This window comes from Macaca mulatta, chromosome 16 (genome assembly GCF_049350105.2).
Source record: "Macaca mulatta isolate MMU2019108-1 chromosome 16, T2T-MMU8v2.0, whole genome shotgun sequence".
In the NCBI taxonomy this organism is placed as follows: domain Eukaryota; kingdom Metazoa; phylum Chordata; class Mammalia; order Primates; family Cercopithecidae; genus Macaca; species Macaca mulatta.
This window is the reverse complement of record NC_133421.1, coordinates 55,225,598-55,238,611: the sequence shown is the minus strand read 5'-3', so window position 1 is coordinate 55,238,611 and position 13,014 is coordinate 55,225,598.

The window sequence follows — 13,014 nt, the reverse complement described above, 5'->3', positions numbered from 1 at the left end:
GAGAAATAAGATCCTTTTCAGACAAGCAAATGCTGAGAGAATTCATTACCACCAAACTTGCCTTACAAAGGATCCTAAAGGAAGTACTAAATATGGAAAGGAAATACCATTACAAGCCACCACAAAAACACACTTAAGTACACAGACCAGTGACACTACAAAGCAACCATGCAAACAAGTCTGTATAATAAGCAGCTAACATTATGATGACAGGACCAAATCTACACATATCAATGCTAACCTTTAATGTAAATGAGCTAAATGCCCACTAAAAGGCACAGAGTAGCAAGTCGGATGAAGCATCAAGACCCAAGTGTATGCCGTCTTCAAGAGATGCATCTCACAATGACATCCATAGTCTCAAAATAAAGGGAGGTAGAAAAATCTACCAAGAAAATGGAAAACAGAAAATAAAGTAGAGGTTGCTATGCTAATTTCAGACAAAACAGACTATAAACCAATACTGATCAAAAAAGACAAAGAAGGGCATTATATAATGGTAAAGGGTTCAATTCAACAAGAAGACCTAACTATCCTAAATATATATGCACCCAACACAGGAGCACCCAGATTAATAAAGCAAGTTCCCAGAGACCTGCAAAGAGACTATTTTCATACAATAATAGTGGGAGACTTCAACACCCCACTGACAGTATTAGACAGATCATCAAGTTAGAAAACTAACATAGATCTCTGGGACCTAAACTTGACATTTGATAAAATGGTCCTAAGTGATATCTACAGAATTCTCCACCAGAATACAACAGAATATACATATTTCTCATCTGCATATGGCAGATACTTTAAAATCAACCACACCATTGCCCATAAAACAAAACTCTACAAATTTTTTTTAAAAATGTCAAAATCATACCAAATACACTCACCGGCCTGAGTGCAATAAAAAGATAAATCAATATTATGAAAATCACTCAAAACCATATAATTGCATGGAAATTAAACAATCTGAACCTGAATAACTTTAGTAAAGAATGAAATTAAGGCAGAAATCAAGAAATTCTTCAAAATTAATGAGAACAAAGATCACATACCAGAATTTCTAGGAAGCAGCTAAAGCAGTGTCTATAGGATTATAGCACTAAATGCCAACATCAGAAAGTTAGAAATATCACAGAATAACAATCTAACATCACACCAAGAGGAACTAAAGAAACAAGGGCAAACCAACCCCCAGGCTAGCAGAAGACAAGAAATAACCAAATTCAGAAGTGAACAGAAAGAAATTGAGACTCAAAAACCCATAGAAAAGATCAACAAATCCAGGAGTTGGTTCTTTGAAAACTAAATTAGATTAATTGGCTGCTAGCTAGAATAACAAAAATATAGAATATCCAAATACAGAAAATTATAAATGACAAAGGGAATATTCCCACTGACCCCACAGAAATACAGGTAACTGTCGGTGACTACTGTAAAAAAACTCTATGCACACAAACTAGAAAACATATGAGAAATGGGATAAACTCTTAGACATATACAACCTCCCAAGATTGAAAAAGGAAGAAACTGAATCTTTGAACAGACCAATAATTAGACCCAAAATTAAATTAGTAATAAAAAGCCTATCAACCAGAAAAAAGCCCAGGACCAGATGAATTCACAGCCTAATTCTACCAGATGTATAAAGAAGAACTGGTACCATTCCTACTGAAATTATTCCAAAAAAATTAAGGAGGAGGGATTCCTCCATAGCTCATTCAAAGAGGCCAGCATCATCTGATACCAAAAACTGGCAGAGACACACACACAAAATGAAAATTTCAGGCCAATATCCCTGAAGAACATAGATGATGAAAAAATCTTCAACAAAATACTAGTAAACCAAATTCAGCAGCACATCAAAAAGCATGTCAAAACCATGAACAAGCAGGCAATATCCCTGGGAGGCAACGTTGGTTCAACATACACAATTCAGTAAGTGTGATTCATCACATAAATATAACTAAAAACAAAACCACATAATCATAACAATAGATGCAGAAAAGCCTTTCAATAAAATTCCACATCCCTTTATGTTAAAACCCTCAACAAACTAGGCAACAAACATATTCCCAAATAATAAGAACCATCTATGCAAACTTACAGCCAACATTATACTGAATGGGTAAAATCTGGAAGCATTCCTCTTAAAAACTGAAACAAAGCAAAGATGCTCACTCTCACCACTCCTTTTCAACATCGTACTGGAAGTCTTAGCTAGAACAATCAGGCAAGAGAAAGAAATAAAAATGCATCCAGCTAGGAAGAGAGAAAGTCAAACTATCTCTGCAGACAATATTACTCTATACCTAGGAAACCCCATAGTCTCTGCTCAAAAGCATCTAGATCTGATAGACAACTTCAGCAAAATTTCAGGATACAAAATCAATGTACAAAAAAAAATTAGTAACATTTCTATACACAAACAACATCCAAGCTAAGAGCTGATCAAGTACACAACTCCATTCACAATAGCCACAAAAAGAATGAAATACCCAGAAATACAGCCAACCATGGAGATGAACGATCCTACAGTGAAAACTACAAAATGTCACTCAAATAAATCAGAGATGACACAAACAAATGGAAAAAGATTTCATGCTCATGGATAGAAAGAATACACATCATTAAAATGGCCATACTGCCCAAAGCAATTTAGAAATTCAATGCTGTTTATCTATTAATCTACATTGACATTCTTCACGGAACTAGATAAAACTATTTTAAATTTCATACGGAGCCAATAAAGAGGCTGAATAGCCAAGGCAATACTAACCAAAAAGAACAAAGCTGAAGGCATCAAATTACCCAACTTCAAACTATACTACAATGCTACAGTAACCAAAACAGCACGGTACTGCTACAAAAACAGACACATAGACCACTGGAACAAAATAGAGAGCCAAGAAATAAAGCCACACACTTGCAATCATCTATTCCTTGACAAAGTTGACAAAAGCAAGCCATGGGGAAAGGACTCTCTATTCCATATATGGTGCTGGGATGACTGCCTACCTATATTCAGAAGATTTATACTAGTCCCCTTCCTTACTCTACATATAAAAATTTACTTAAGACTTAAATGTAAAACCAAAAACTGAAAACACTGGAAGATAACCTAGGAAATACCATTCTGCATATAGGGTCTGGCAAGGACTTCATGATGAAGACACCAAAAGCAATTGCAACAAAAATAAAAGTTTACAAATGGGACCTAATTAAACTAAAGAGCTTCTGCACAGCAAAAGAAACTCTCAACAGAGTAAACAGACAACTGACAGATGGGGGAAAATATTTGTAAACTATGCATCTAGCAAAGATCTACTATGCAGAATCTATAGGGAACCTAAACAAAATAATAAGTAAAAAACAACCCCATTAAAAAGTAGGCAAAGGTCATGAACACTTTTCCAAAAAAGACATATAAACAGACAACATACAAGCATATGAAAAAAATACTCAACATTGGCCAGAAGCAGTGGCTCACGCCTGTAATCCCAGCACTTTGGGAAGCCGAGGCTGGTGGATCACGAGGTCAGGAGATCGAGACCATCCTGGCTAACACGGTTGAAACCCCGTGTCTACTAAAAATACAAAAAATTAGCCAGGCATGGTGGTGGGCACCTCTAGTCCCAGCTACTCGGGAGGCTGAGGCAGGAGAATGGCATGAACCCAGGAGGAGGAGCTTGCAGTGAGTCGAGATCATGCCACTGCATTCCAGCCTGGGCGACAGTACAAGACTCCATCAAAAAAAAAAAAAATACTCAGCATCATTAATTATTAGGGAAATGCATATGAAAATTACAATGAAATGCTATCCCACACCACTTAGCATGGCTATTATTAAAAGACAAAAAATAACAGATGTTGGTGAGGTTGCGTAGGAAAGCACTTCTACACTGCTTGTGGGAATGTAAATTGGTTCAGCCTTTGTGGAAAGCATTGTGGCAATTTCTCAAAGAACTTTGAATAGAATTACCATTTTATCTGGCAAACCCATTATTGAGTATATACCCAAAGGAATATAAATTATTCTACCATACTGACACATGCACATGTATGTTCATTGCAGCACTATTCACAATAGCAAAGATGTGGAATCAACATAAATACCCACCAATGGTAGACCGGATAAAGAAAATGTGGCACGTTTACACAGTGGAATACTATGCAGGCATAAAAATGAACAAGATTATGTCCTTTGTAGAAACACGGATGGAACTGGAGGCCATTATCCTAAGTGAACTAATGCAGAAACAGAAAACGAAATACTGCATGTTCTCACTTAAAAGTGGGAGCTAAACATTGAGTACCCATGAACTCAGAGAAGGCAACAATAGACACTGGGGCCTACTTGAGGGTGGAAGGTAAGAGGAGGGAGAGAATTTAAAAACTATCTATCAGATCCTAAGCTTATTACCTGGATGATGAAATAATCTGTACACCAAACCTTCGTGACACACAATTTACCTACATGAGAAACCTGTACATGTATCCCTGAGCTTAAAATAAAAGTTTAAAAAATTAAGTATATAAATAAATACATAAGTAAAATCAGACAAAGATGAGGTTCAAAACCCATGTCCAGTACTTAATAGCTATGTGGATCTTGAGCAAGTAGTTCAATTATTAAAAATGTGTTTGTGTTCTCTGTAATGTTAGAGGGAGTGTTCCTGAGACTGTATAGGTCACATTGAGATGCCTTAGAGTGACATATGTGAATTCAGCATAGCCAAAGCTTACCAAACCTATGACAGCTCAACTCCACTGTGCCCAACTTTTAAAGTACTCTATAATTATTAGGTGTGTCTAAGATTTTGAGAAATAATGAAGAGATTCACAGGCATATAGGACTCTTGAACACTAGCTTTCTCAAAGTAGTCTTGAGATAAAGAAAAAATCTTTGTGTCTACTAAATGGAAGAAAATGTGTCCTTTTGGCATCTATAATTCTAATATAGAATATTAGATCTATATTAGATCTAGATTTTCATATTAGACAATATGAAGATCTAGAAGATCTTAAACCCTGAAGAGAAAGATGTTGTCTAGAGATGCAGGCCGATGAAATGCCATAGCAATATGGGCAGATGAAAGTTGGAAGCAGTTTTCAGACTTTCTTCTGTTATAAACAACTCTGAGATGTTGAAATTATGTGCATTTTCAAAGCAGGTGTTCCTCTAGACCTAAACTTACCTCACCATATCTTATTGATAAAGGACCTAGAAAAAAATTATTTAGGCAGATAGTGAGGACAAGAGTCCTCAGCAAGGTTTCCCTTTCAACAAAAAGCAGCCCTAAATCATTTCTTTTCTAACATAAAGCAGCCTGAAAATCAAGCTGCAGACATAGATAAGCAAGCTGGAAGCTTGCACAGGTGAGTGCCAATAGAAAAGGACTACCTGGAAGCCAAGTATGTTCAACATGGAGGCTTCATCTTACATTTTCTTTGTCACCATGTGTATAGGAAAGAACCATGCAACATGGCACTGACCAGGTAGAGAACCGATCCGCATAATAAAAGATTAGGGTGGGGCAGCCAGCTTCTTGCACACTATGCAAATGACACACCTGGTCTGACCAATCTTTCATGCCCTATGTAAATTAAACACTGCCTCCTCAAGCTAGTCTATAAAACCCTGTGCATTTCACCACGGAACTGGCAACTAATTTTTCTCCAGGGCCCCTCCCTGCACAGAGAATTCTTCTCTTTCTTTTGCCTATTAAACCTTCACTCTTAACACTCTTAACCTCACTCTGGTGTGTCCGCATCCTAGTTTTCTCTGGCCATGGGACAATAAACCTCAGGTATTACCCCAGAGGAACAATGCCACATCACTATATCAGACTTTTCTGTCCTTTGAGAGACAGAAGTTTATCATCTCAGAAATAGAGAAGCACTTTAACAGGATGACCAGAGAATCTAGCTTAGGATGAATATTTCAGCTCACCAAAATATTCAACGGGCATTATTATTTTATCACTGATGGCCCACGGATATTATGTGAAAACAATATGGTTTTCCCATATCCACAGTTATTCAAGGAACGTCCTTCTCAAAATACTGATGAGAAGAGAGGGTAGGGGGCAAAATAGAAGAGACCAGAGAAAGAAGGAAGGATAAGAGGAAAGGAGAGAAATCTATTTTACTGAAGGAAAGTCACAGACTCCTGAATAGACAGGACTACAAGGAAAAGCAAGGAGACAGATGAAAAGACTTATCTTTCTGATATGACTACCTATTGGTTAGTTGATTGATTTATGAATCTGACAAATGTTGTTGTGAATTTTCTATGCACATGAATGCTATGTACTGAAATGTATAACACTTCTCAGGTTAATTTTATTGAAATAGCATTATGTAAGTGGTATGTGTGCCAGAATATTAATTTTAGTAATTAGGTGACACCGATCCACCCCTAGTATCTATATTTAACAGCACCTAAGGGTTTCTTTAGCTTGAGATAATATAAAGATGAAAAAAGGAATTGTTAAAAATAACTGAACTAGCAGTCTGTCATGGGATATGTTGTAAATATATAGTGTGGAGGGCACAGTGAATTCTGCTATATCCTCTACTCCTCCCTACACTAGAACGCTGGTAATTCTTAATCAATGTAGTGTTTAATGGACTAGCTCTAGTCTAATTTCCCTCGGTCCTAGAGAGGCTCTTGTGGGTTGCACAGTGCTTTGACTCATTGTTTGTACTTCTTATTTCAGGGGATCATCTTAATTCTGGGTTTATATGTTCAGTCAAAATATAGCCTTTAAGGACTGAGGCCGAATCAAGTGATTTCTAAGGTCAGTTTTCTTTTCTTAAAATGTGATCCGAAAAATGTTGGCTAGGGCTTTATTACGTCATTAATCTATGTTTCTATACCCTGGGCACTGAAAGTGGGACATTTTTCTAGGATAACTTCCTTTTGAAGGATTAGAGTTTTCTGTGCACTTAGTCACAGTGCTGGAAGATAGAAAGAGAATGGTTTGTTTAAGGGGTTTTATTTTCCCCTTTTTCTCTTTTCTTATTTATTTATGTATTCACTTATTTACTTATTGATTGAATTTTTGGGTATTTTGTGAGAAAAATCACTTCCTGCCAAGAAAATGAAACTAAATATGGACTTTCTGTTTTATAGTATACTGACACTTCCTGTGTAACCTCATAAAACTCCCCCTAGGCAACATTCTAAGGAAGGAACTGTTAAATCACTTCATAACCAGTATCATGTGGAATACACATAATCTTCTGCTAGACTTTAAAAACACAAGAAATCCAAAACAATTTCGTCTGCCTTCAAGAAGTTTACAATCTATTCATCCGTTCCATGAATTCATTCAAAAATCCTTTCAAGGAATTATCATGTACTAAGCTACATCTAGCTAGGGACACAAGCCACACAAATAAAAACTTTCTCTATCAGAAATGAAAAACATACTATTGCAATACTAACATTGGTATTTTCATTACTAAATATTATTATAACATAGCACAAGTTTGCATTAAGTTAACGGTACAGATTGCATAAGAACCATGGGAATTCAGAAGCACGAAAAGTTACAAGAAACTAGGTGTGTCAGAGAGAAAGATTCTTTCTAAAAACAGTATTTTGCCTGGCATATGAAGAGGAGCTTAATTTGTCATCACAATTTTCGTGGCATCTGCCTTTCCCAAACCAAATCTTTAAGTAAGACTCTCTCACCTGGGCAAATCATTGCACTATACGTTTCTCTATCTTTACCTCATCCCCTCAACCACTTGTCCTGATCATAGGAATTCTATTCATAGAATTCTAGAACCAGAAGAGATCTTTTGAATATAAAACAGATAAACAATCCACTCTGCACTGAAGCAGGAATAGGGCCCAGAAGCTGATCCACTCAGCTTCCACCTCATTGCTTTTCAGTAAAAATCATGACATCTCAATGGAAACATAGCATTCACTTTTAAACCATTGATCTAGGCCAACCCACTAACCAAGAATTTACCAGGAAGGTTCAATGGTCCACTACCAGTGGTGAGACTGCTAATTGGTGGTGCCAACTAGGCAATATCTCAGTCCAGTGCTTCTGTTATTACTCTCAGTTCACCGTCAAATAAACATTACCTCCAAATTACCCTCAGGACTGACTACATATTTTGCAACAAATGTTAAAAATGTTTAAAAGGTGAAGAAGAGCATTAAATAAATCATGAGGCTCTTGTAGGCTTGGGGATTCTGTGTGACTGCGTAGATTGCACATCCTTGATGCCAATCTATTTTGATCCTAAAGACGGAGACAGAAAATGGGTAACTCGTTAAATGATCAATTCCAAGTGAAAGTCATTTACAGCTTCAGTAACTTTTTCCATGTTTTCCATCTAAGAAACTTGGGCAGATCATTCAGGCAGCAAGTCTCTGGAGAGGAGTCTGCTGGTTTTACTGTAGCAAATTTTACAACACAGTCCTTGAGACTTGAATTTTTACCCTCTAGGAAAATAAATAAATAAATAAATAAAGCACCTGCCCATCAGTGACCCATATTCTGCCTCCCTTGCTCCAATTAAACTTTTCTGTTCTAGATACTATTATTGATTCTTTTATGTGAACTGAAGTCCTAAAGTTGGAAGGTGTGGTAAAATATTATAGCAGCCATGGGAGGTTAGCCTGATTTTCAGGCGAAACAGATGGGCAATCAAGGGATTTGAGAGTTCACTGTCTCTTACTGCATTTTTTGAAGTTTTTCTCCAAGTGCAGTGAGTAAACTAGACCTTGGAGAGTTCATTTGATGTAGGTCAACAAAGTTCTGCCCCTTTGCCAGCTTTTTATACTCATCTACCCTCACCAGGCCTCAGAGTTGGCAATCCAGCAGAAAAATCTCCAACACCCTTTCTGCCAAAGACAGGCAGCCAGAAAAGGGAGCATTTGACAGTCTGCTTATTCTATTTTCTCTGGTATTATGCTGGAATCTATGATGCTATTATTCTAAAAAGAAAGTAATCAACATGAAAAGGAGTTTAATTTTTTTCTACCCATGCCTCCACTAAAGGATCACTTGGATTTTACATTTCTAAATAGTTATGAGAAGGAAAAGAAAGAAATATGTTGGGTTGGCCGACACAACCATCAAAAGGCCAGATTCATATACTCAGGAAGCAGCATTTCCCAACAGTTAACTCATGATCCTCTGAGGGTGTTTAAATTTTTCCTGACCCCATTAGCCTAAAAAACAGAAGGTCTAAGTTTCCCTCAAAGGCAACTAACTATATATTCTCTCACCCTAAAAAAAAGGTGTAGTGGGGACTATAATCCAAATCAGTGAATAATCAAAAATGTTTCTATTAGGCTTTGAGATGCAGTACTTTTTTTAGGGGCAGATTTTCCTATTGTATTGACAGAAGTAAATATGTGTAAGATAGACAAAGTGCACACACGGACTAATGAGAGAAGTTACATATCCCAAAGTCTTCTGAGAAGAAAGATGTTATCAATTCGGGATGTAAAAAGGTAGCTAATCCATATATTTTTAAAAGACTATAAAAATGCTCTTTATGTGCTCAGAATTAAATCACTGCATTTAAATATATTAATAATTAAAATCAGGAGATCCCTTCCTGAACATTTCTGCCTGCCCACATATCCATATTTTTGTTGAAGAATAGATGGCCTTCATTATATTTTCAAAAAAAGAACCCAGGCCTATCACAGGTTGATCTTTTTAAAATCCAAAGCACTTCATACCCATTGCTTCAATCTGAGCAACAATTTTAAATATTCTTTAGCTAAGAGGTCCTGAAATAGACTTCCTTGATTTTCTATCTAATGAAAAGGTATTTATTTTTGAAGACATAGGAAATGTCAAAAATGTACAACTATCCTGAAAACTAAGACAATAAAACTGATAATCTACTCACACCTTAATTCATCAAATGAAACCCTCCTGGAAAAAAGCAAGAAAACACGTTATCCCCTACACCCGACTACCCCTCCAAAACTCAGAGACCTAGAGTTGGTTCCAGCCAGAAATTGAACATCTGCCTCTCCTAATCAGGTGCCAATATTTGAAAAAGACATCTTTTTATATCCAAATTGGGACTGACATACTTTCATGGAAGTAGAGGAAAAAAGACAATGAGGATTTGAGAGGTCTAAAGGCAGTGACCTTCCAGATTAAATCACATTCCCACAAGTAAAACACCAAAGGCAAAAAGTGATGAGGAGAACTCTCATGATGTTATAGTTTGAAGCTCAAGGACAAAGCCTTTTGTTTTTATGTAGATTCATTATTATTGTTGTTGATATATTTTTTATGTTCTTCATACTTTAGAGTATTGTGAACAGCCACTGGGGAATAAGATGAGATCCCAACTCATGTAGCAAGACCAAACCAGATAAATCCCTGATAGAAACTTGAAGTGGAGCTGGAAGGTGTACACATCAAACTGTCCTGGAACTGTAAAGCTGAGAAGAGAATTCAAAAGAACAGTGAGCAGGAATAAAGAAAATCCACACATCCTGAAAGAGAGAGTATCAGGACAGAAACTACCCCATTCACACATGTGTGTTTCTGATTCTTTCAAAATATTACCATAAAGAATTAGAAGGGTCCAATAAATAATGGGCCTGGATGGAAGAGAAAATATTTGCAATGACTGCAACTTCTGCAGCCACTTACCTGAAAAAATCTACTACTGTTTTACTGGATGATACCACAAATGTGTTTGTCTCTCAAAATTATCACAGAAGTAGCAAGCCACTTGACTCCTTGATTTTTCCTGACCAATTTATATTAATTTAAGGATAAATTTATCCACATTTGGTACTCTTAATATGTTCTCACCCCATGGTGCATTTCAATTTTTAATTTCACTGACATTTTAAAAAAATTAATGACTCAGATATAAATACTTATAGAATTTATATTCATCTATTTGATCTTTACAGGTGATTTAACAAAAGCCAAGTCAAATTCTTTGGGAGTCACATATATCAGCCCTTCTGTTGCTTGTCCTGATTCTGCCTTATTCAGAATATTAGAATATTTCCCTTGAATCCACTGAAGAATCCCTTTCAGAGAGTCAAACTTGCTAATCCCAGTATTTATAAGGTATGAAATATAATGCCATGTATCCATGTTCAGTCTCTGTGTCGTCAGCCATCATCATTCTCACCGTCGCAACCTCAGGCCTATCCTCCCTACCAACTCCTTCATAACCTTTCATCTCCACCACTCCCTGTCCTACCTCCAGAATTGATCAGTATGCTCTAGCTTTCTCCTTTTCCCAGGCCTACTGCAGCTTGTAAATAAGACACTATCTCAGAAATTAGGATCTGCAGGCCCTTCTCTCCCAAGTTTCCTCCTCCATGCTGAATTTATTTTGCTACCATTAACTTTATTAACATAGGCCCCCTCACCCCGAAACTTTAGAAGTTCATTGTAGAACAGATGTTCTTCCTGAACTCTACCTATGTGGTACCCCCTTTCTCTAGATTAATCTCTGCTATCAATTCAGATAAGGAAACTCTGCCTGGCCACCTGACTTCCATCCCTTTCATACCTCTCCTCAAAGGTCTGTTAGAGGACTTTCCAATTCCCTTCCCAGAACCAAGCTCCATATCCAAGTATATTTCTCAGCCTTTATACTTGAGTGATCCGTATTTCTTTTCACTCTTACCAGACTTTGTTGTCTAAACCTTATACACTACATCAAAGTCCTTCAGAGTTACAGTTATAAGCTGTGTTCCTTTGTTTCTGGTTTGTGTTTCTTAGATATCATTGCTTTCTTGAGTCTTACTATTTTGAAATATAAATCTAATTTCTAGCAAAAGGTATCCTAGATTTAATCACATAAAGTGTAAGAAGATTTAGCTTTCTGTGCTCAATTATTAGAAAAAAAAATAGCACACATAGTCCAGATTTGAGGAGAAACAATTCAGTGTACTGAGCTTCTAGATTTCTTTCAGTGTGCTGGGAATATAAATACCCTTACGTGACTTCTGTAAAGAAACATAAAGTACTCCTGGAAGTCTATAAAATTCCCAAAATTTGAGGTAAGATTCATGTGCCCTGTGTTCATGTTGAAAAGCAAATAGCCTGAGTTGTGCTCTAAATAAAGAAGATCCATTACTTTCAACTGTGTGTCTTAGGCAAGCTGATTGCCAAGCAGGAAACATGCTGAACTAGGTCATATGACATACGGCCAGTTTGAGAGCATGAAAATAATAACTTTCATCTGCTTCATGGTTGCCACCACTTCCCTTTGCTACCAAATCAGAAAATCATCAATGTAAAAGAATACATGAAATAAAAATGCTAGGAGGTGGAGGAAGCTTAACAATGTTCACTTTTTCCTCATAGAGAGCCCAGAGCTTTGTGATCTAGGATTGCACACAATTTAAAGAACTCAGAGTCATAAGCTTAGGGAGAGGACAAAGCAGCACTGAAGGCTATACCAACTACCATATAAAGAAATTCCCTGTTATGTCACAGTGACTTGTTTCCCTGCTCTGTTGACTTCTGTGTCACGATTAGGAAAATGCTTGTGGCATCCAAAGACACATATTCATAAATAGACCGCAGCCAGCTTCTTTGACTATAAGCAACAAAAATAAACACCGACACACTTAAAAAGAAAATGCTTATTTGTTGGAAAGATCTTGGGTAACTCACGTAGTCAGTAGAACAGCTGGAAAACCTGGCCATAAGAAGGAGTTCTGGGTAGCAGGGCCATACTAAGCCATCTGATCAAAGCGCCCACACTAGAATGAAGAAGCTCTAAATATTTTTCCATGTTTTTATAGCACCACCAATATCATACGAGAGATTCTAAATTAGCCAAACTTAGATCATGTGCCCACTCCTTGGATAGGAGAATAAAGACTAACTTAATTTACAGTGCCAACAGGATGGCACAGAATCAGAGAAAAGTTGTTACTCAAGAGTTAATTGGAATGCTATTACAAAAAAGCATGTGGTGGCTGGGAAATAAACACTGAGTTGTTGAACCTGCAACAAATTTCCACTACATGGCTTGATA